The sequence below is a fragment of the Kogia breviceps genome, chromosome 11, assembly GCF_026419965.1.
Source record: "Kogia breviceps isolate mKogBre1 chromosome 11, mKogBre1 haplotype 1, whole genome shotgun sequence".
Taxonomy (NCBI): Eukaryota; Metazoa; Chordata; class Mammalia; order Artiodactyla; family Physeteridae; genus Kogia; species Kogia breviceps.
In genome coordinates this window covers 27,913,978-27,934,963 of record NC_081320.1, presented here as the reverse complement: position 1 = coordinate 27,934,963, position 20,986 = coordinate 27,913,978, and the positions used below count along the sequence as shown (strand labels likewise).

The window sequence follows — 20,986 nt, the reverse complement described above, 5'->3', positions numbered from 1 at the left end:
TGTGAAGAGTTTGCCCAAGATTAAGAGCTAGCAACCTGGGGAAATGGGGTTTGAACTCAGGTGAACTTCAGAGGTAATAGATTCACGTGACAGAACATTACAAAAGGTACACAGGGGAATTCAATGAAAAGTCACCCTTTTCCCCACGTTCCCCAGCCATACATTTCCCTCCTCAGACATCTGCTTTTGCCATGCTGTGGATCCTTCCAGAGAAATATTTATACCCCAACATATATGTATAACAATTTATTGACTAATCTGTCCCACTGATTTTAAGTGTCACTTTTATGGTATAATAGATTCTTATACCTATTTATATTACTCTTTTCAGAGCTGTCCTGACTCTTTTTTGCCTATCTTTTATGTTTGCCATTTCTCTAAAATTTTTTTAATCTTCCTTTTGATTAAAAAAAATTTCCTTTTCTTCTTTGTTTCTCTTAAGGCATTATCCCTTATGTTCATTCGCTCATATAATTTTATTTTATTTATTTATTTATTTATGGCGGTGTCGGGTATTAGGTGCAGTAGGCAGGCTCTTCGTTGCAGTGCGTGGGCTCTTCCTTGCGGCTAGTAGGCTCTCTAGTTGTGGAGCATGGGGTCCAGAGCACATGGGCCCAGTAGTTTTGGCGTGAGAGCTTAGCTGCCCTGCAGCATTTAGGATCTCAGTTCCCCAACCAGGGATCGAACCTGCATTCCCTGCACTGGAAGGCAGATTTTTAACCACTGAACAACCAGGAAGTCCCCACTTTTGTATTATTTTAAATTTAGTCTTCATTTCTGAATTTTTTTTCTTTTATTTTGAATTCCGTGCTGAGTTCTATCATCTTACCTAATTCTGGTTTATGCTGCACTTTCATCTTTTTTTTATTATGGTAAAATATACATAAAACAAAATTTATTATTTCAATCATTTTCAAGTATACAATTCAGTGACATTACATACATTCACAATGCTGTGCAACCATCACCACTATCCAAATTCAAAATAATGATGTCAAAAGATTAAGCAGGACCTCAGAAAGATGGAGGCAGCCGCACAGTCTCTGAATCTCTCCAAACCCTTACATGGAAGAAGATCAACTAAAACCAAACACCCATAGGTGGCATTTATCAGCATTTACCAATTCCAGAACTTTTTCACCATCCCAAACAGAGACTCTATAGCCATTAAACAATAACTTCCCATTCCCTCCTCGATCCATGTTCTTTCATCTTTTGCATTGTTTTTCCTAACATCTTTTAGCCCACTGTGAAATAACAGGTTACAGTTTTGATCTGTTTTGTGGACCTGTCTTTTCCAACTTGATTTTATTGTCTGAAGAGATGCTATTCTGCTCCTTATTCCCTTTTTCCTTTCACTAGGTCTGTATGGGATTTGATCCCAATCCTTTTCTGTTATTGATTTTTGGATGAAAACAGTTTTAAAGCACTTTGAAAGGAGGTGCGAGGCCATGTGGAAACACGTTCTTCATGGCTGTTTCATCAATGCTTCACTTATACTGTTTTGGAATAACTGTTTTCCAGGAAGCACAAACCAGTGGGCTTTATCATTGGACAGAGTGCAGAGAAAAGACCCCACGAAAGCTAATCACCTTAGCAAAAATGATTTAGTTATGATTTCACCCAAGATTGGTCACAAATCAGCCTGGGAAACTCAATGAACCAGAGACAAAGTATAATGCCATCTTTCCTTCTCTCTGCCTCAGCTCTCAAGGATGGGTCACCTACATGTTAGCAGTAATTATTTTTTGGTTTCTGTTCATAATTACTATCAGAAGACACAGCACTTATGGGCCCAATTACACAGCCCAGCTATGCACCATTCTTCTTCACTTTGGCTTCCTGTCTACCAGCAGGAAGCTGATTTATTTTTGTTCTCCCTTCACCACAGCCCAGTAATTTTTGTGAATGACTCTCAGTCTCACCAGAATCTGTAGCTCTCACTCTGCCCCAACATCCCACCCCATCATTCCCTCCCTGAAGTGTACTCTAGAAATTTAGGTAAACTGGATATTCTACCACTGTTCACCATCTCTTATGAAACCAGAAGAAAAGCAGCTTTCTTATGGAATGACGGAGAACTTGTAAAGATAAAACACCAGTCTGCAGGAGAAAGGGAAGAGGAGAATGATGGAAATACCTTCTGGAAAACTATTTTTACATTATATTTTGTTTGTTCCTGATAAATAAATTGAAATCTTCTAAACATTAAAATAAAATCTAAACCACTACATTCAATAATACAGGAATATAACTTTAAAAAAAGTTTCTTTGGCTGCACAGCATATGGGATATCAGCGCCCCAACTAGGGATTGAACCCACACCTGCTGCACTGGAAGCGCAGAGTCTGAACCACTGGACCACCAGGGAAGTCCCAGGAATATAACTTTTAAAGGAGAAGTTATAAACCCCTTGGTTATATGAACTGGAGATTTTTAGTAAGAAGTCATGTTAAATGACAAGTCATTTTAAATGACTTGGAGCTTTAAAGAAAGGAAGGAAGGAAGGAAGAAAAAGGGACTTCCTTGGTGGTGCAGTGGATATAATATTAAAAATAAATAAGTTAATTTTAAAAAGTTAAAAAAGAAAAAAAATGCTGAAATCCACTGAGTAATTATTCAGGCTGTTATATCTTGCTATTTCCAGATATATCCCTTTATAAACTTTTTAAAAAAAAATTTATTTTATTGCATTTTTATTTGGGCTGCAATGCCAGCTTGCAGGATCTCAGTTCCCCAACCAGGGATTGAACCCAGGCCCCCTGAAGTGGAGGCACGGGGTCCTAACCACTGGACCACCGGAGAATTCCCAGAAGATTTTTTCTTTCTTTTCTTTCTTTTTTTTTTAACATCTTTACTGGAGTATAACTGTTTTACAATGGTGTGTTAGTTTCTGCTTTACAACAAAGTGAATCAGTTATACATATACATATGTTCCCATATCTCTTCCCTCTTGCATCTCCCTCCCTCCCACCCTCCCTATCCCACCGCTCTAGGTGGTCACAAAGCACCAAGCTGATCTCCCTGTGCTATGCTGCTGCTTCCCACTAGCTATCTTTTTTACATTTGGTAGTGTATATATGTCCATGCCATTCTCTCACTTTGTCACAGCTCACCCTTCCACCTCCCCATATCCTCAAGTCCATACTCTAGTAGGTCTGTGTTTTATTCCCATCCTACCCCTAGTCTCTTCATGACATTTTTTTTTCTTAGATTCCATATGTATGTGTTAGCATATGGTATTTGTTTTTCTCCCTCTGACTTACTTCACTCTGTAGGACAGACTCCAGGTCTATCCACCTCATTACAAATCTTTTGGTAAAAGGTTATCTTATGTCAGAACAAATGAATTACAAACTTTTCTCTTTTTCCAAAATTTGAGAAATTCCCCTACACTTCTACCTTCAAATTATATAAAAAGGGAAAAGTAGTGACAACCCTTATACTTACATTCAATTGCATCATCTGGCCACATGCCTTCTACATCAATCAACTATCTACAAAACAACAAAATTCGAGTCATTTGTAAATAAAAAGAAAAGAATATCAAGTTTTTGCAAGAAAGGTCCAATTTCACTTTACAAATATAGATATAAAAATCCTAAGAAAATATCAGCAAATCTAATCAAGAACGATATATACCATGACTACAAAAAGGCTTTATTCCAAGGATGCAAGGATAACGCAACTTTAGAAAATCTATTAATATAATTATTTACATTAATACAATAATTTAATTAATAAATGAAAGAGAATAAAATACAGGACCAAATGGGCAGATGTTAAAAAGCTATCTGATAACATACAACAGTCAGTTTTGGTCAAAATGCTTTGTACACTCAAAACAGGAGACAATATGACAGAGTATTCATCAAGAACCAACAAAGAACAAAAGACAAATTAGGATAAATATTAACATCATATCTAAAAAACCCAATCTAAGCAACCATAGGAGGCAGAAACTTAGGAATCACCATCACTGACAGCTATTTCTCCCTCACCCTCATCCTCAACCCACCACCAGTGCTAACAATGATACTGCCTACATACCTCTAGAATCTGTCCACATCTTTCCACCAAAATGACCACCATACCCTGGTCCAAGCCACCATTATGCCCAATTTCTACAAAAGTCTCCTAACTTGTTTCCTCCCTTCCACTCTTTCTCCCTGCAGTGCATTCTCCACTCAGTAGCAAAACGATAGGTTGAAAATGCAACTGGGTATGTTCCACACACTCACCTTCAACAAAAAAAGTTCAATGGTTTTCTATTCCTCTTAAAGTCTGAAACCTTAAACATAAGCCTGCACGATCGAGCTCCTACCCACACTTGCAGCTCCATTATAATCACATGCTCCCCCAACAGTCCAACCTTCCCGGCCAGTTCCTCCAACACAGCATATGCTTCTCTCTTATAGGGTGTTTGGCTATTCCTTATGCTCAGAAATCTCCCCCCAACGTCCCTATCTAGTTAATACCTACTCATCCTTCAGATATCAGCTGAAACATCCCTAAATAAACCTTCTCTTGCTGGAAGCCGTCCAGCATTGCCAACTGTTGCCTGAGCAAAGCTCGGCGAGAAGTTATGGCATGAGGAAGCAAAGCTCCTCTCCTGGTGGGCGGCAGAAAGCATCTCTTCTGATTCTAGGAAAATTCTTGCTAAAAATTGAGGGGGTTTCTGGAGGGTTTAGGCCGAGAAGATGGAAGTATTACAAAGCAAATCCCCCTCTGTACGAGACCACAACAACCCCTGTAACCACAACAGTAGCTATACCCACTGTAAATAATTTACTTTGGAAAAAAGTCCCTTGGTCAGGCAACACAGGAATGTTTCCATTAAAGAGTAGAAGTTTAAAGGAAGAATTAGATGAGCTATGGCCCAAAGAAGGAATAAGGGATAAAGAAGGGAAGTATAGTGGGGTATTATGTACAGGATGCCCCCAAATGGTGGATTATGTGGTATGCCCCCTCTCCGGTATATTGGAGGAAAAAGAGAGAAGCGGAAGGAATTTACTGTAAATATTTTACGAATGAATTATATGTAACTATGAAAGTTAAAATTGATTGCCTTATGTAGAAAATAGAATTGTATTTTTGCACAATGTGTTTTGAACAAGGTACTGAGAATACTGGGACACAGGCCAATATATGTTGTTAGCTGAAGTAGAAAAGAATAATTAGCTTTCTAGACCTAAACATCCTGTTTGCGCGAAAAGATCTTAAGACGGAACAATGCTTGCTAATGTTTCTGTGTATAGCTGTAGAAATGAGGTAATGAGCCAAAAATAGGAGTTACGTAGAAAATGCTGATGCTATTATTTAGAAAATCCTATATAAGAAATGACATGTCAAAAATAAAGCTGTCAGAAGCTTAACAGAAGCTCCTGCAGCTACCCCCTTGCCCCGTTTATTTATTTTCTCACCGACGCCGTTGCCTCCATCTCAGGGACCCCTGGTTCTGCCGCGGCTGGACCTCGGTATTCTCTAATCTCCATGATGAGATCACAGCCTCCCTAAAATATGCTCTCATGGTACCATGTCCCTCTCCTTGGCACTTGTCAGAGTTGTAATTCTACATGCAGAGTATGATTCTTGAATATCTATTCCCTCTCTTGACTGTTAGAATTCACAAAGGGCAGGTCAAATCTCTTCACTCACAAAATTTCACAAGTCTTTTTGCTAGCACCCAGCACAGTGCTTAAACATAACAGATGCTCTACAAGTATTTCCTGCATTAACAAACATAAATTGGTACAGTGTAGCAACATCCACAAAAAGCATAAGGGAATAAACTCTTTGATGCAGAAGTCCCATTCTGAGTGAAGTTAACTGAGACAAAGCATATATATTCAAAGATGTTCACACAGGAATGTTCATTACTTTGATGTTTTATAATACCAAAAACTTCTGACTTTTATATGTTCATCAGTAAGCAAAGGAACAATGCAGCCTTAAAAAAAAAAAAAGGACCTAATGAAACTTAAAAGCTTTTGCACAGCAAACTATAAACAAGACATAAAGATAACCCTCAGAATGGTAGAAAATATTTGCAAATGAATCAACAAAGGATTAATCTCCAAAATATATAGGTCATGCAGCTCACTGTTAAAAAAACAAACACCCCAATCAAAAAATGGGCAGAAAACCTAAATAGACATTTCTCCAAACAAGACATACAGATGGCCAAGAGGCACATGAAAAGCTGCTCCACATCACTAATTATTAAAGAAATGCAAATCAAAACTACAATGAGGTATCACCTCATACTGGTTAGTATGGGCATCATCAGAAAATCTAGAAACAACAAATGCTGGAGAGTGTGTGAGGAAAGGGAACACTCTTGCACTGCTGGTGGGAATGTAAACTGATACAGCCACTATGGAGAACAGTACAGAGGTTCCTTAAAAACTAAAAATAGAATTACCTTATGATCCAGCAATCCCACTACTGGGCATATACCCAGAGAAAACCATAATTCAAAAAGACATATGCACCCCAATGTTCACTGCAGCACTATTCACAATAGCTAGGTCATGGAAGCAACTTGAATGCCCATCGACAGGTGAAAGGACAAAGAAGATGTGGTACATATATACAATGGAATATTACTCAGAGATAAAAAAGAACGAAATTGGGTCATTTGTAGAGACGTGGATGGACCTAGAGACTGTCATACAGAGTGAAGGAAGTCAGAAAGAGAAAAACAAATATTGTATATTAATGCATATATGTGGAATCTAGAAAAATGGTACAGGTGAACTGGTTTGCAAGGCAGAAATAGAGACATAGATGTAGAGAACAAACGTATGGACACCAAGGGGGGAAAGCAGGGCAGGGCGGGAGTCGGTGGTGGTGAGATGAATTGGGAGATTGGGACTGACATATGTATACTAATATGTATAAAATAGATAACTAATAAGAACCTGCTGTATAAAAAATACATTTTTAAAATTCATAAATAAATAAATATAATAAATTAATTAATTTTTATAAAAAGAATGAGGTTGGAAGACTGGCAAAACAGCACACAGATCACACACACTCAAGCCTCGGAAGATGGGGAACTGCCTTAAGTTCCCCACTTCGGATGACATCTCCCTGCCTCAGAAGTCTCAGTCCGACTGGGCTAGCTTTGGCAAGGGGACAGAGCTGGATCAGGAGCCACTGCTGCCATATCTGGATCAAGTTCCAGTTTTGGTCTATCATCCAACACCTAGCCAGACTCGCCTAGCAACTCAGCTGAGAGGAACAAATTAGGATAGCTCAAAGAATAGGCCTCATACAGCATCAGCCTGAAGGAGTTTATGACCCTGGAAGAAATGGATCAGAAAAAAGGACTCGGGAGACTTCCCTGGTGGTGCAGTGGCTGAAGACTCCGCACTCCCAATGCAGGGGGCCCGGGGTTCGTTCCCTGGTCAGGGAACTAGATCCCACATGCATGCTGCAACTAAGAGTTTGCATGCCACAACTAAGGAGCCCACCGGCTGCAAATAAGACCCAGCGCAAACAAACAAATAAATAAGTAAATAAAACAAATATTTTTTAAAAAGATCCGGGAGTGTGTGATCTGTATGATGGACTTTGTTTATGCGAACTCAATTTGATTTTTGCTTTGTATGCAGATCACGTGGGCTGCACAGCTGACTGGCTGATGAGATCCTTCACGTGCCCCTCCAGCATGGAGACAGTTGATGCAGCACTGCTTTTGTCCTGCGAGACTAACTGAGCCATTGTCTCTCACCTGACTTCAAGTGAACCATCATTTTTGGTGGTTTTGATCTTTTGTCATTAAGCCCAAAGAGCCAGGGATCAGGAATTAAGATCATGCATGAAAGTTTCCTAAAAATTCCTGAACGGCTGCAGATGTTGGGGAAAAGTACGTGATGTTTTAAAAATTTAGGGGAAAAAGTAGGATGCTATTTTTATGTAAAGCCTTTACCCAGTGTTTAAAAATATAATTGTATTTAGATCTTGTTTTTGCTCCAGTACATAGGAATTGTGTAAAGTGTTACAGCGGCTATATATGTTTCAATTGTGTGTCAAAGATAAAGATAGTGGTTATTTATCCTAAGAGAGATAACTTTCTTCTTCCCCCTACCCAAATTCTTTTCTGAAGTTGCTGGCATTTGGGTCAAGGTTTTATTTAAAGCTACATTTTATAACACTGGCACAAAAAAAGTAGTTTTAAGCTTGTTTGTATAGTTCTTTCTTTTTAGAATAAACATAGAGCATTTATCTTTTACTTTATAGGAATTCCACAAGTTAAGGTCCCATTGTTCTTTTGCTGGGATTGTGGTTACTATTGATGTTGCTGTTTTCTGTCTTTGCTGGTTCTTTCTAATCTACAATTTGTCATTATTGGCATATGATCATCTCAGGGTCACAAGATGGCTGCTGTAAAACCAAGTATCATATTCTCACAAAGCAAGCAGGAAGCATAAAAAGAGTCCAAATGGTCATTTTCCTAATGTATATTTATCTTTTTTTCAGAGAAAAATATCATTCTCATAAGCACAATAACAGCCTTCCCCTAATTACTCATTTCCCAAAACAGACTGATATGACCATTCATAAGACACTTCATGGCAAAGAGGGATATGATAATGATTGTCTCAGCCTAACAAGGATTTATCCACTAAAGCTGAATGCTTCACTCCTCAAAAAAAATCATAAAGTTCTATGAGCAAGGAAGAACTACTAAGGGACTGTTAAGTAAACCATTCAGAATTGTTTGTCCAAGACCATATGATTCTTTTTTTCCATTGGAAATGGAATTCATTGCCTTAGGTCTTTTAAAATAGTGTACTACTACTGTTGGGGCTGGCTCTGTGCTTGAAAACCAGTTTATTTATAACCTTACAAGTGCTATATCTGTTTGCAGTTACGAAATGCAGAATTCAAAGTGATCTCCTAGCTTGTAAGCAAACTGAGATTCATTGTCCCTCGTCTATAAAAGAAATGAGTAAATGTGTCCAGAAACTAACTCTAGTAAACTGGGGTTTAACATTACCCTGTCTTATGTGTTTCATCTAATTATTTTGTTTGTTAATATGGTGATAATTAAAAGTCAAGGTAAATTTTCAACATTAAGAATTCTGCTTTATTGAGCTTTAATTATGCCACCATGCTTATGTAAAAATGAAAGTGGCACCATGGTTAAACTGAGAAAAGTTTCTCAGTTGTAACAATTTTGCTTTATTCTTTCCTGTGACCTCCTTCCCTGTTGTCTTGAACCACAGCAAAAGGATACTGCATGTCTTCTTATTGTAGCGCTGAGGTTACTGAAGTTATATAAAACACATCTCAGTCTCTGTTTGTTGGAAGGAAAGTCCTGCTAGTTGACTGACAATTCTAAGTGGGGAGAATTAAGGTACATGTGTTTCATGTTTTGTACACAAATGCAGAATTTGTATAATCACGACTTCACAGCTGTGATCTCAAAAAAGAAGGAATTCCTCCTTTATATTTTTCTTGCAATTAATGTAAGAACACTCTGAATCTCTAGGCTTCTGAAGTGTTAGAAGTAGAGATGGTCTAGTAAAGATGTAGTAGTAATGTTTTACCCATTTAGCATGTGTTTACTTTTCCTTATGTACTCGAAGGTGACATATTTGTTCAGCTCAGAGATACTACAGCTAAAAAAATCATTCATTAGTAAAAGGAAAAGCAATCTCAACCTAACTAATCAGAAGTGTTTCTTATTATTTTATACTGAGCTGAATATTTGACTCAACACTTTTCTACACACAAAACACAAGCCTCTTGAAGGGTTCTTCATAAGTGCATTGAATTTAGTATGTCATAAGCACTTAAAGATTTGACATTTAACTGTAGTAGGTCCATATTGGTTAATTTTCTTACGACCTCATGATGAGTTTGAGAAAAACTGAAAGAATCAGAGTATCAGGTTCTATTAAATTGTTACATGTATCTTGCTTAAGTTTTTGTTCATTAATTTATATCCAACTACATAAAGCAAATTTGGAGGGAAAAAATAATAAATAAATAAGAATGACGTCTCCAAATATTTTCCTAGGAAGATGTCCACCATATATTAAATTATAAACCAGAATGTCTAAATACTATACCATTAAATCACATGTACAGTCAGTTCTATATATCCAACGGTTCCATATCCTGCAGATATGGAAGGCCGACTATACTACACCATTTTACATATGGGACTTGAGCATCAGAGGATTTTGGTATCCATGAGGAGTCCTAAAACCAATCCCCCTGCAGATACCAAGGGACCATCGTATATGCTTATATCTGCATTTTTTACATCTGAAAAAATATGTGCTAAATTATTACTGGTGGTAACCTCTGAGTAGGGGGCAAAATTGCCTTCCACTTCATACATTTCTCTGACTGCACGTTTTGCATTCAGCTTACATTAGCTTACATTACTATTGTAAACAGAACAATTTAAACATGGTCTGCCTCTTGGGGTTGGCAATTCACCTGCAGATGAGGTAACCAGTCCTGTTTAAACCATGGGTACAGTGGACACCAATAAGTCTGTCTATAAAACAGGGAATATGGAATTAAGTAAGCTAAGTAGATACACTAAAAACAAATTATACAATTTTCTGAAGAGCAGCTTTATTAGTTACCACAACACTACCACTATCCTGAACAGGAAAAACTCTGAAGAAAAGAGTGTTTTTGCAAGAACGTACTATGAAGAATTAACTACTATAAAGTAGTAGTCTCTGGGAAATTTTGCATAGCCTCCAATCAGATGCAATAGTGTGGACTGGAGAATGCCCCTCAGGAACTGACTTGACTATAGAAAAAGGGAGTGGAAAAAAAAAACAGGCTATCAGAAGAATAGAATTTGTTTTTGAGTGAAACAAATGGAATGCCTTCACTTTTCATGCTCAATGTTAAAAAGAGCAAACGGTTTCTGAAGGGCTCTTGGGGTCCCAAAGCACTTCCATTCCTTCTCTTGTTAACTGCTCCTCACACACCACGGGTCTATGTGCCTGTGGAGACCTCGGGTAAGTAGCACTGTTCTTATTTCACAATGAAAAAGTAAGGCTTGAGACGTAAGCCCAAGCTGCACAGCAGGCAAACAGAAAAAAGACTAGAATCGAGTCTCAAATTTTTCAAACTATGCCACAGTATTTCATGGTCCAGCTTTTAAAAAAATTATAAGAAAAAGTAAATAGAAAACAACATCATGTAGCTGATCTCTGCAAAAGGTATGTCTGTGACTAGGTGGTGTCTGGCATTCATCATCTCCTGCCTGTATTACTACCACCCTACAATTCTAACAATCTCTTCTATTTCAACTGATCCTCCACATGGAAGATGTTATCTTTCTAAAATATAAACTTGGCTGGATTGCTCTGTTGCTTAAAAATCTTCACTTAGCACAGAATAAAGCCCACATTTTCAGCATAGCATTGAGAACTCTTTATAAACAAATATCAGTCTGTCTCTCCAACTGAATTATAAGTTCAAACTATGACTTACAAGGACCTACATCATCCACCTCCCTCCTTTCCCCTTCCAGCATCCTTGATCCCATTCTCCACTGCCCTGCCCTCACTCACGTTCCCCTGTCCAGCCACACTGGCCTCCTTACTCTTCCTCAAACATGCCAAGCACAGTCATGCCTCAGGGACTTTGCACCTACTATTCCTTCTGCTTCAGAACACACCCTTCCAACCCATCTCAACTCTCCCACATATCCAGTGGCTTGTTACCACATTCCCTCACCTCTTCATCTTGTTCTGCTATTCTCCAAAGCATTTAGCACCTCCATATATTTACTTATTTATCTCTCTCCCTCACTAGAATGTAAAGTACGTAAGGGCAAGAACTTTGTTCTGTTGCTACTTCCTAGAACAGTGCCTTCAACTTAGAAAGTGTTATACAAATATTTGCTGAAAATGAATGTATGAATTCTTTGCTCTTTCACACTACCCTCTAGTCACACCAGAGGCTGCCCCTCCAGAGCACAAGTTCAAGCTTTGTGCCTTTTTTACCTGTTCCCAATACCTGAGGTGTCCTTGGCCTCATTCCGGCAAAATCCTCTTCCCTAAAGCCCAGCTCAAATGCTGTCTCCTCAGTCAGGAGGAGACAGCATTTCTGTCAATTTCTCAATTTCCCCTCTATATTCCTGCTGCACTTGATTCTTTTATTATAATTAACCCACTTATAGTCACTACATGTTTATCTTCCTAGAAAACTGTAAGTTGCTACTGATCAAAGACTTCTAGTCACCTCTGTATCCCCGTGCCCTAACAACAAACCTATAAGGCTCTCGGTATTTACTAAAACAACTTATTTTCTGAGTCTCTACCAATTCTAGGGAGTGGATAGTCTCCTCCTCATTATCAGTGAACCTGGCATCTGTGGGAGGGGCTTATAGCAGAGGAAGCCACCAATGGATCATAACTAAGGTCCTGAGACTGAAATGGCAGACAGCATGGTGAAGTTAGCCCACTGCATGCAGAAGACCCACAGAGGAGTTAGCATACGCAATGGACTACACTTGGTATAACATGTGAACAATCAAGGTTTACAAACGTGTTCTCACACACTTGTAAGGGTCTTCTAGCCCACGCGGAACAGACAGAACACACACAAAGGAGCCTGGATGAAGTCAGTAGGCCGGCAGCTGCACCCTAACATCTTAAGAGGTAACATTTCTGTGACTACAGTTTACACAAATCAGATAATTTGCCTGCTTTGTAGACACCCTGGTTATCAGAGGCAAGGCCAAGCCACTGAAGTTTTTTTTGTTTGTTTTTTGTTTTTGTTTTTTTTGTGGTACACGGGCCTCTCACTGTTGTGGCCTCTCCCATTGCGGGCTCCGGACGTGCAAGCTCAGCGGCCATGGCTCACGGGCCCAGCCACTCCGCGGCATGTGGGATCTTCCCAGACCGGGGCACAAACCCGTGTCCCCTGCATCGGCAGGTGGATTCTCAACCACTGCGCCACCAGGGAAGCTAGCCACTGAAGTTTTAAAGCTAAAGTACAGGGAAGATCTGTGAATAGGGTTTAAGATATTTAAGAGCTAGTACCTGCATTAAGCAACGAGGTTACAGAATGAAAATTTATCTTGAAATTCCAGTCTCTCCCTCTCTCACCTCCTATCCCCTATCTTCCCACCTCCATCTCTATTCCTTCTCCCCTACTCCCTGTTTTAAGTATATATGTGCATCATTTTATAAATACACAGAATATTTACTGTCTGTTAGATTTATTTAATAAAGCGCACACTCCTCAGGCTAAATTTAGAAAGAGGACAAAATGAACACCTTCTCATGTGGGTCACTGGTGTTCCAAAGACAAAAGATTCCTCAGTCTTAAAACATGGCAAATACCATGTTCCTTCTGATAGTTAGATGCTAGATGCTAGAAAAAGGCAAGTGGGTCCTTAAAATCCAGACGCTATTAAGACCTACTATCAACAGAGTAGATCTTAAAGCAGAAACAAGAAAACACCAGCCTTTTAAGTTCTTCCTGTCTGAAGATAAGAATATGAGGTGGTAGTGTTCTTCCTCACTTGCACCCAAAGTGTAAAAGCACCAAAAATATCTTAAACACATATGATGAGGAAGCCACTCTTCTGGTCCACTCTGTTTTGTTTTGCTTCTAGGGATGTGTCTCACTCCGAACCTTTGCTTTTGGTTTTCTCTTTTATATACGCTAAGAACCTGAGAGTCTTAACCTTTTCTTCCACCTCTCAACCAATAAATAGGACAAAAGAACATTTTTATTTTTTTATGCATTTTCCATGCAAAGTTTTAAAAAAGAGATAAGTAAGCTAGTTCAGTTCATATTTCTCACAAAAATCACTTTCCAAACTAAAGTGTTTCTGACCATAAACAGGTAAAACACCATACTCTATTAGCACCATCAGACATTTCCACCTTAATGTTACCAAACACAACAGGCCTAATGTCAGAATTATTAAAAATGTTAAAAATCCCCAACCCCACTCAAAATGCATACCAAAGTTCAGGTAATGGGAAAAAAAAAAGGAAACAACTCACCATTATCTTTATTTTCTTTCAAAAACCCATTAACAGCACATTGGAATTTAAAAATAGTGTCATCATCTGGCACCTGATGCCCAATTGTACAAATTCTTAAATAACGAATAGTTTCTGGTAAGTCCTATAAGGCAAAACCATGAAAATATGTATTACTTCATTTGTAGGGAAAGGATAAAAAATTAATTAGAGAAGGCAGAATATAAATCAAGAGAGTACATTAAACTTAGTATGTCAGTCATTCTGATGAGAGCTATTTTTTCCAAAGTTGCTTTAACTAGTAAGTATCACTGATTTTCATTAAAACTGCAGAATGGACAGTTACTAGGCATCAAAAGGAAAAGCAAATCTATGTGAATGAATGCACATGTAACTCAAAATGATATAAACAGTTCTCCCTACATTTATGTTCTATCTTACATTTCAAGGGCCATAAAGTGGCTGTGATTTAAGTAGAATAGTAGAATAGAGTCAGAAGAACTTGGATTCGAATTAGGAAATAGAGCAAATTTCAGGCATTGTTGAGAACTGGTATTCCCGTGGTGGGAGAAAGCAGACTATCAATAGAAGACAGAAAAGGATAAGTGAAAATTCTGTAGTTCTGAATTTAAATGGAAAGTAGCAGTATGAACCTATGACATATTTTATATTAAAAACAAACATACATATCTCCCAGCTCTGACCACTGAAAAAGTCTAGAAACAACTGATGTCATATCAGAAGGACTCAGGAGTCACTGAGAAGCTCCAACTGGCCAGAAACAGGGCCTCAGTTAGAATAATAACTGTAACGGTGTCCACGGTGATATGAATAAATAAATTTAAAAAAATTGGTCACCACTGGAGGATATTTGTGAATCAACTCATTATTTGAAAGCTGTTAAATAAAAGATGAGAATCATGCCTCTACAACTGGGCAACCTCTACAACTTGGCAACTTGATGAGGGGAATCTTCTCCTGATAGAAATATACCCAGCTAATAAGTGAAAAAAGAACAACAGAATTCACCATTTTTTGAAGCCTCAACTGAATTAATGTATGGAGGTATGAATCATCAGTAACTGCTAATATCACAGAAAAAGACAATTATATGTCTCCATGGAAGAACACATCATCACCTGTGAAACTGTTTTGCCAAAACAAAACATGCAAGCTTCATTCTGATCAACGACCCATTTACAGGAAATAAAAGGATTGAAGGTTATGTTAACAACACATGGAATGTAATCATCAAAATCTAGATGGGACAAATTACCTGGTTTCTTTAAAAATAAAATTCAAGGAGGAAAAAAAAAGTGAGAGAGACATGGAGGGAGAACCTATAGATTAAATAAGACTTCAGAGACCTAACAATCAACGGCAAAGTGTGGACCTTATTTGGATCTAATTCAAAATTCTAAAAAACAATTTTTTATGACATTTAGAAGACAACTGCAAATTTGAGCACTCACTGGGTATTTAATATTAAAAAATGATATGAGGAATACAAATCCTATATTTTACATATACATACCAAAATGTATAGGGGTAATTACATGTTGTCTCAGAGCTGCTTAAAAATAATATGGAATAGGGTGAAACAGGTGGGGGTATAGATAAAACGTGACAGCCATCAGTTGGTAAATATTAAAGCTGGATGAGTTCATGGGTATACAAGGAACACTCACAGTATTTTGTATACTTTTGTATATGCTTAAAATATGTGATAATTGTTTAAAAACAAGACAACATTGTAGAAAACAGTTTGGCAGTTTCTCAGTGGCTAAACGTAGAGCTACTATATGATCCAACAACTCTGCTACTACCTACAATAGCTACAAGGTGGAAACAACCCAAGTGTCAATCAACGAATGAATAACAAACTATGATATATACACACAGTGGGATTTATTAAGCCAAAAAAGGAATGGCATTTTGTTACATGCTATAACATGGATGAACCTTGAAAACACTAGGTTTAGTGAAATAAGCCAGACATAGAAGGACAAATATTGTAGATTCTACTTACACGAGGTACCTAGAATAGGCAAATTCATAGAGACAGAAAATAGAATAGAGCTAAGGGCTGGTGGGAGGGAAAATGGGGTTGTTACTGTTTGATGGTTACAGAGATTTGTTGAGGATGATGAAAAAGTTTTGGTTATACACAGTGGTGACGTTTACACAACACTGTGACTGTATTTAATGCCACTGAACTGCATATTTATAAATGGTTAAAATAAATATGATTTATGTATATTTTACCACAATAAAAAAACAGAGGAATAATTGAGTTGAAATTTCAATTCTTCCTTTTCCGAGAGTCAGTTTCATCGTCTATAAAATTAGTAATTGTAGTTGTCTATCCTCTGAGCTTAGTGCAAAGTAAGCACTCAGTAGGAGATATCAGTACTACTTCCATTTCAACAGCAAAGGATTCTTGTGAAGATTAACTAAGTCCATGGATATGAAAGAACTTTCTAAATGGCTAACTGATATACAAATATTAACAAACATTAGGTGTTACTGTCTACCAAGGCCATGGAACAGGTCAGAAGAAGGATAATTCTTTTGAACTGGTATGTCCTACATGGGCCAAGAGAATATATGAGTTTCTGTACTATATCAGAAGGTATTAGGAAAAGAAAGCATAAAACTTAGAGAACAATTGTCTTTTACCATGATGCTTAAACATGCTCAGGCAACTGCTTAAAATAAGTGCTAAAGACATAAAGGACATACCTTTTTTTCTTTTTAGGCTACTACTATTCTTATTAAAAGTTTACTTCATTTTCAAAATATAGAACATGGAAGCTTATAGAATTTCTTAAGCATATCTAGAGCCTACTGCCAAATACTATAGTTCAATTCATATCTTTAATCTCATTTTGAAACAGCAATTAGAAATGTGTATTTAAGGAAACCACTAGCTTCCCTTTTTGAACCCATGAAAGAAGGCCAGGATTCACCTTAGCATAAGGTGATAACTACTGAATTACTATGAATTATTACAGTATCAGAAAGGTCATTTTAAATTACGGGTTCCATTTACCTCTGGCTTATAATAGTGGTGAGTATATGATAAGTCAATAATCAGCCCAAGTTCTTCATTCTGTTCTTGGAGTTTGTTAAAAAAGATCCAAGGGGGAAAAGCATTCTTCTGGAGCAAGATTCTTTTCAAAACTCTGTCAGAAAGAATAAAATAAGAAAGAACATGTGTTTAAAATCCTTTATTATATTATCCATTTATTCAAACCCTGTGATGCTAACATATGAGATTCAAAGTAAAGTTTCCCTCTCTGGAATTTACAAGCGGTATTACAATCCTTTCTTCCAGAGAGATTAGACGCAAGAAAATAAGCTCACTTCTATATATTTATTTCTGTTTGTTTATTTCATGTTGGTCTCCTACCCAGGCTGTAAACTCCCAGAAGGCAGGGACCACATCAATTTTGCTTACCACTGTATTGCCAGCTCCAAGCAGAGTGCCTGTAAATAGACACATAAATAAATACTTCTTGAATATCTACCTATATGAAGGATGGCTTTCACTGCTAAATATTCTTTTATGTATTTGGCTTATTTATGTACTCTGTTCCATTGATCTGTTTGGTTATTCAAGTGCCAGCAACACACTTTTCTTTTTAAATTAGTAGACTAGTTTTAGAGCAGTTTGAGATTCACAGCAAAACTGAGCAAAACGTACACAGTTCCCACTTATACCCTCTCTCCTTCATCCCACACAGCCTTCCCCATTATCAACATGCCATACCAGTGTGCTTCATTTGTGAGAATTCATGAACCAACACTGACACATCATTATCAATCAAAGTCCATAGTTTATTGCATTCATGGTACAAGTAATTGACTATTTCTTTATTTCTAGTATAGTCATCCCCAAACATTTACATACTGAGATACATATTAGTTTCTTATAAAGTACTTTATTCTTTATTTATAGTTAGGGCATTACATTGGTTTTTTTTAATTAAGTACAAAAGTAGGTTGTATTTATCTATGAATTCCATTTCTGGATAGTAAAGGAGGTATTAAAAAGTATTTGCTATAAAAAGGGAAAATGGAGTACGACAGGGTTGAGAGCCAGGGCTCTATATGGTGAATTCAGATTTCTAGAAGCATACAGTATTAACTTTCGCTACCTTTTTTAAAGTAACTTTGAAAGCAATGAAATGAGTCCCAGGCATCCAATGTCCAACTGGGAGATAGTCTTTCCACCTATTACTATATTTTTGTTAGGCAAATTTTATGTTAGGCTGTCTCCCTGCATAGGATGAATGTGCCTTGAAAATGGAAATCATGTCCCTCTATAGTAGGTCCCTCTTCTTTCTGCTTTGCATTTTGCTGCTCCACTTATTCAACCCCACCTAGTAATAATCTATACTTCCCTTGTTCCTGTTTTCCCATCTTGAAAACAGATAAAAGGCAACAAAACAATGCAAAGGTCTCAACAAATAAGGGATATCTAAAACCAGAGATGGCCAGAACTTCTGTATCCCTGATAAATCCTAGCCCCGTGTTGACTACTAAGGTATCATTAATACATGCGTGTTGACTGAAATAGTTTAAACTCAATTCTTCCACTTCACAGTTTATTTTTAGTCCTCATACAAGACCTGATAATAACATTCCTTAATGCTAGGAATCACAGAGAAAAATAATATCTGAACTGACTTCTGTAAGACGAGTTAGAACTAAGGTTAATTCAGTGTATCTGAAGCATAGAAGGTGAAGGCAAAAGTGGCAAAAGATGGGGCTAGAGGAGCAGAGAGGATTCTAGACCATGCAGAGTCTTAAAGGCCAACAGTTTGTTTTCTATTCTCAAAACAACGTTTTTGAACGATGTTTATGAGCAATGTTCCAACTTGCTTTTAAGGTTTCTTGTGTGAAGAATGCATTGGAAGGAAACAAGATATATGTACACTAGTTAGGACCTAATTGCAACAGACAGGCAAGTTCAGTATTCGGATGTTGAGGAAGAGTTGACAGATTCAAAAGAAATTCAGGAGATATACTGAAGCGGGCTTAATGGGGTATGAGATGGAGGAAAGAAAGGTCTTAGGGAATTAAAGGGTGTACTGCACACATGAGCAAAGTCTCAAAATTAATCATTTGAACGTAGAGGTAGATCTCTCAAATGACACCAGTTAGGAAGCAACAGTAGGCCCTTTATTATTCCTAGAGACAACACAAATCAACTGTTTCGATGGAAAATTCGGTGGTACCGGTGCGTTTTTTCACTCAAAATTAGTTCCAGTTCCTCTTACTCACATTTTCTGTGCCAAAACAACACAGCTTGAGGAATTGAAGGGGATTCCATTTTGGTAATTAAGGAGTGTCCCCAAAACTGACAGTCCCATCTTAAAAGGCAGTCCCTCTGCATTTTACCCGAGGGGCAATGGCCAGAGCCTCCCTTTTAAAACGATGGGGACAAATCAGAATATCATACACTGTCCCTTTCAGCTACTGTGAACTGAGCCGCGAGACGACCAATACCCACTAGCACAGCGCGGACGGGGCAGCGCGCGGGGGCAACAGTGACAGGAGATACACAAGAGACGAAGCCCAGGTCCAGGGGCTTTGAGCTCCACCCGCAACGCCCAGGGGCCAAGGTGTATTACCTTTCCGGGATGTGCTTTCCGCCCTTCCTCTTGACCGACGAACGTCCGGAAAAACCGCGACCCTGACCCCAGCGCCCGCAGGCATGATGCCACTGGCTCATGTGACCCCCAAGATGCCGCCCACCCAACGCCAAGAGTGCCAAGTTCGCCAACGCAGCGCCCCCGGTGCCAGCACAAGGCCGCGAACCACAGGCGCCCAGGCACAAACCCACGCAGCTCGTGGACCTCCTTCTACTGCGCATGCGCCACCGCCCGTCGAGAGACGTCATCACGCCCGCCGACTGAGATGCTTGATTAGTAAAGAGGACTCGGATGCCTGTAATTCCCTCCTTAGCCGGAGGCTGGTAGCAGAGGCCCATTAGTTCGTGTGTGTACCCTTCAGAATTCCACTCATATGGGACATGGAAAGTTGTCTCACTCTCCCGGTTTCTTGTGTGGTTCTTTCAGATATTTCCCAAGGTCTTACATTCACACTTGTTGTATCTTGTATGAAAGTATTTGTATGTAACGGATATCCTGTATTTTTTATAAGTGCAGCATACTATAAATAGTCCACAATCTGTCTTGGATAGTGATTTTCCCAGTCAATTTTTGCGTACATCCATTCTATTCTCCTCAGTAGCTGTGTAACATTACATAATTTATATGACCAGTGCAATATTGATGGACTTTTAGTTGTTTTCAGTTTGTGGTTTTGTTTTTTGTTTTTGTCCTTTGTTAACAGATAGGGTGCAATGTGAACCTCTTTATACATGTATATAGCTATATATAAATTTCTAGATATAGAATTTCTGGAATGAAAGAGATGCAAACTTAACCTTCAAAAATATTCTATCAAGTTATACTCCACTCACAGTGAAACATCTATTGGGTTTCTTTTTTTTTTTTTTTTTTTTTTTTTTTTTGTGGTATGCGGGCCTGTCACTGTTGTGGCCTTTCCCGTTGCGGAGCACAGGCTCCGGACGCGCAGGCTCAGCGGCCATGGCTCACGGGCCCAGCCGCTCCGCGACATGTGGGATCTTCCCAGACTGGGGCACAAACCCGTGTCCCCTGCATCGGCAGGCAGACTCTCAACCACTGAGCCACCAGGGAAGCCCTATTGGGTTTCTATTATGTGCCTGGTATCATGCTGGAGGTTGACAGGATGTATTTACATTTTAGACAATACCAAAAAATGCCTGAGAGAGATAAGAGTGGAGCTCAAGTATAACATTTCCTCACAGTATCAGGCATAGAGATCTGTACCGGTTAGAAAAAATATGAATCCTGCCACAAGTGGAACACCAAAGAACAGCATGTCCTACAGTAGGTCTGAGGGTATACTTAGTTAAATTAAATACTTATATTTAGCATACT

The 20,986-nt window shown here is 38.4% G+C and overlaps 1 long non-coding RNA gene and 1 pseudogene across 2 annotated transcripts; one reads left to right on the top strand and one right to left on the bottom strand.

Annotated features, from left to right (window-relative positions):
* Positions 1–878: 878 nt before the first annotated feature.
* LOC131765120 (uncharacterized) lies at positions 879–19,872 on the bottom strand. 2 transcript variants are annotated; one of them, XR_010835428.1, is made up of 6 exons: positions 19,631–19,867; positions 17,044–17,176; positions 14,916–14,988; positions 14,013–14,136; positions 3,451–3,497; positions 879–2,103 (listed from the first exon to the last, which is right to left on the bottom strand). It is a non-coding gene; the product is annotated as an uncharacterized lncRNA (long non-coding RNA). The 2 variants fall into 2 exon arrangements; XR_010835427.1 differs by lacking the exon at positions 14,916–14,988 and having other exon boundaries at positions 19,631–19,872.
* On the top strand, positions 7,057–7,726 carry LOC131765113 (RING finger protein 11-like; annotated as a pseudogene).
* Positions 19,873–20,986: the final 1,114 nt, after the last annotated feature.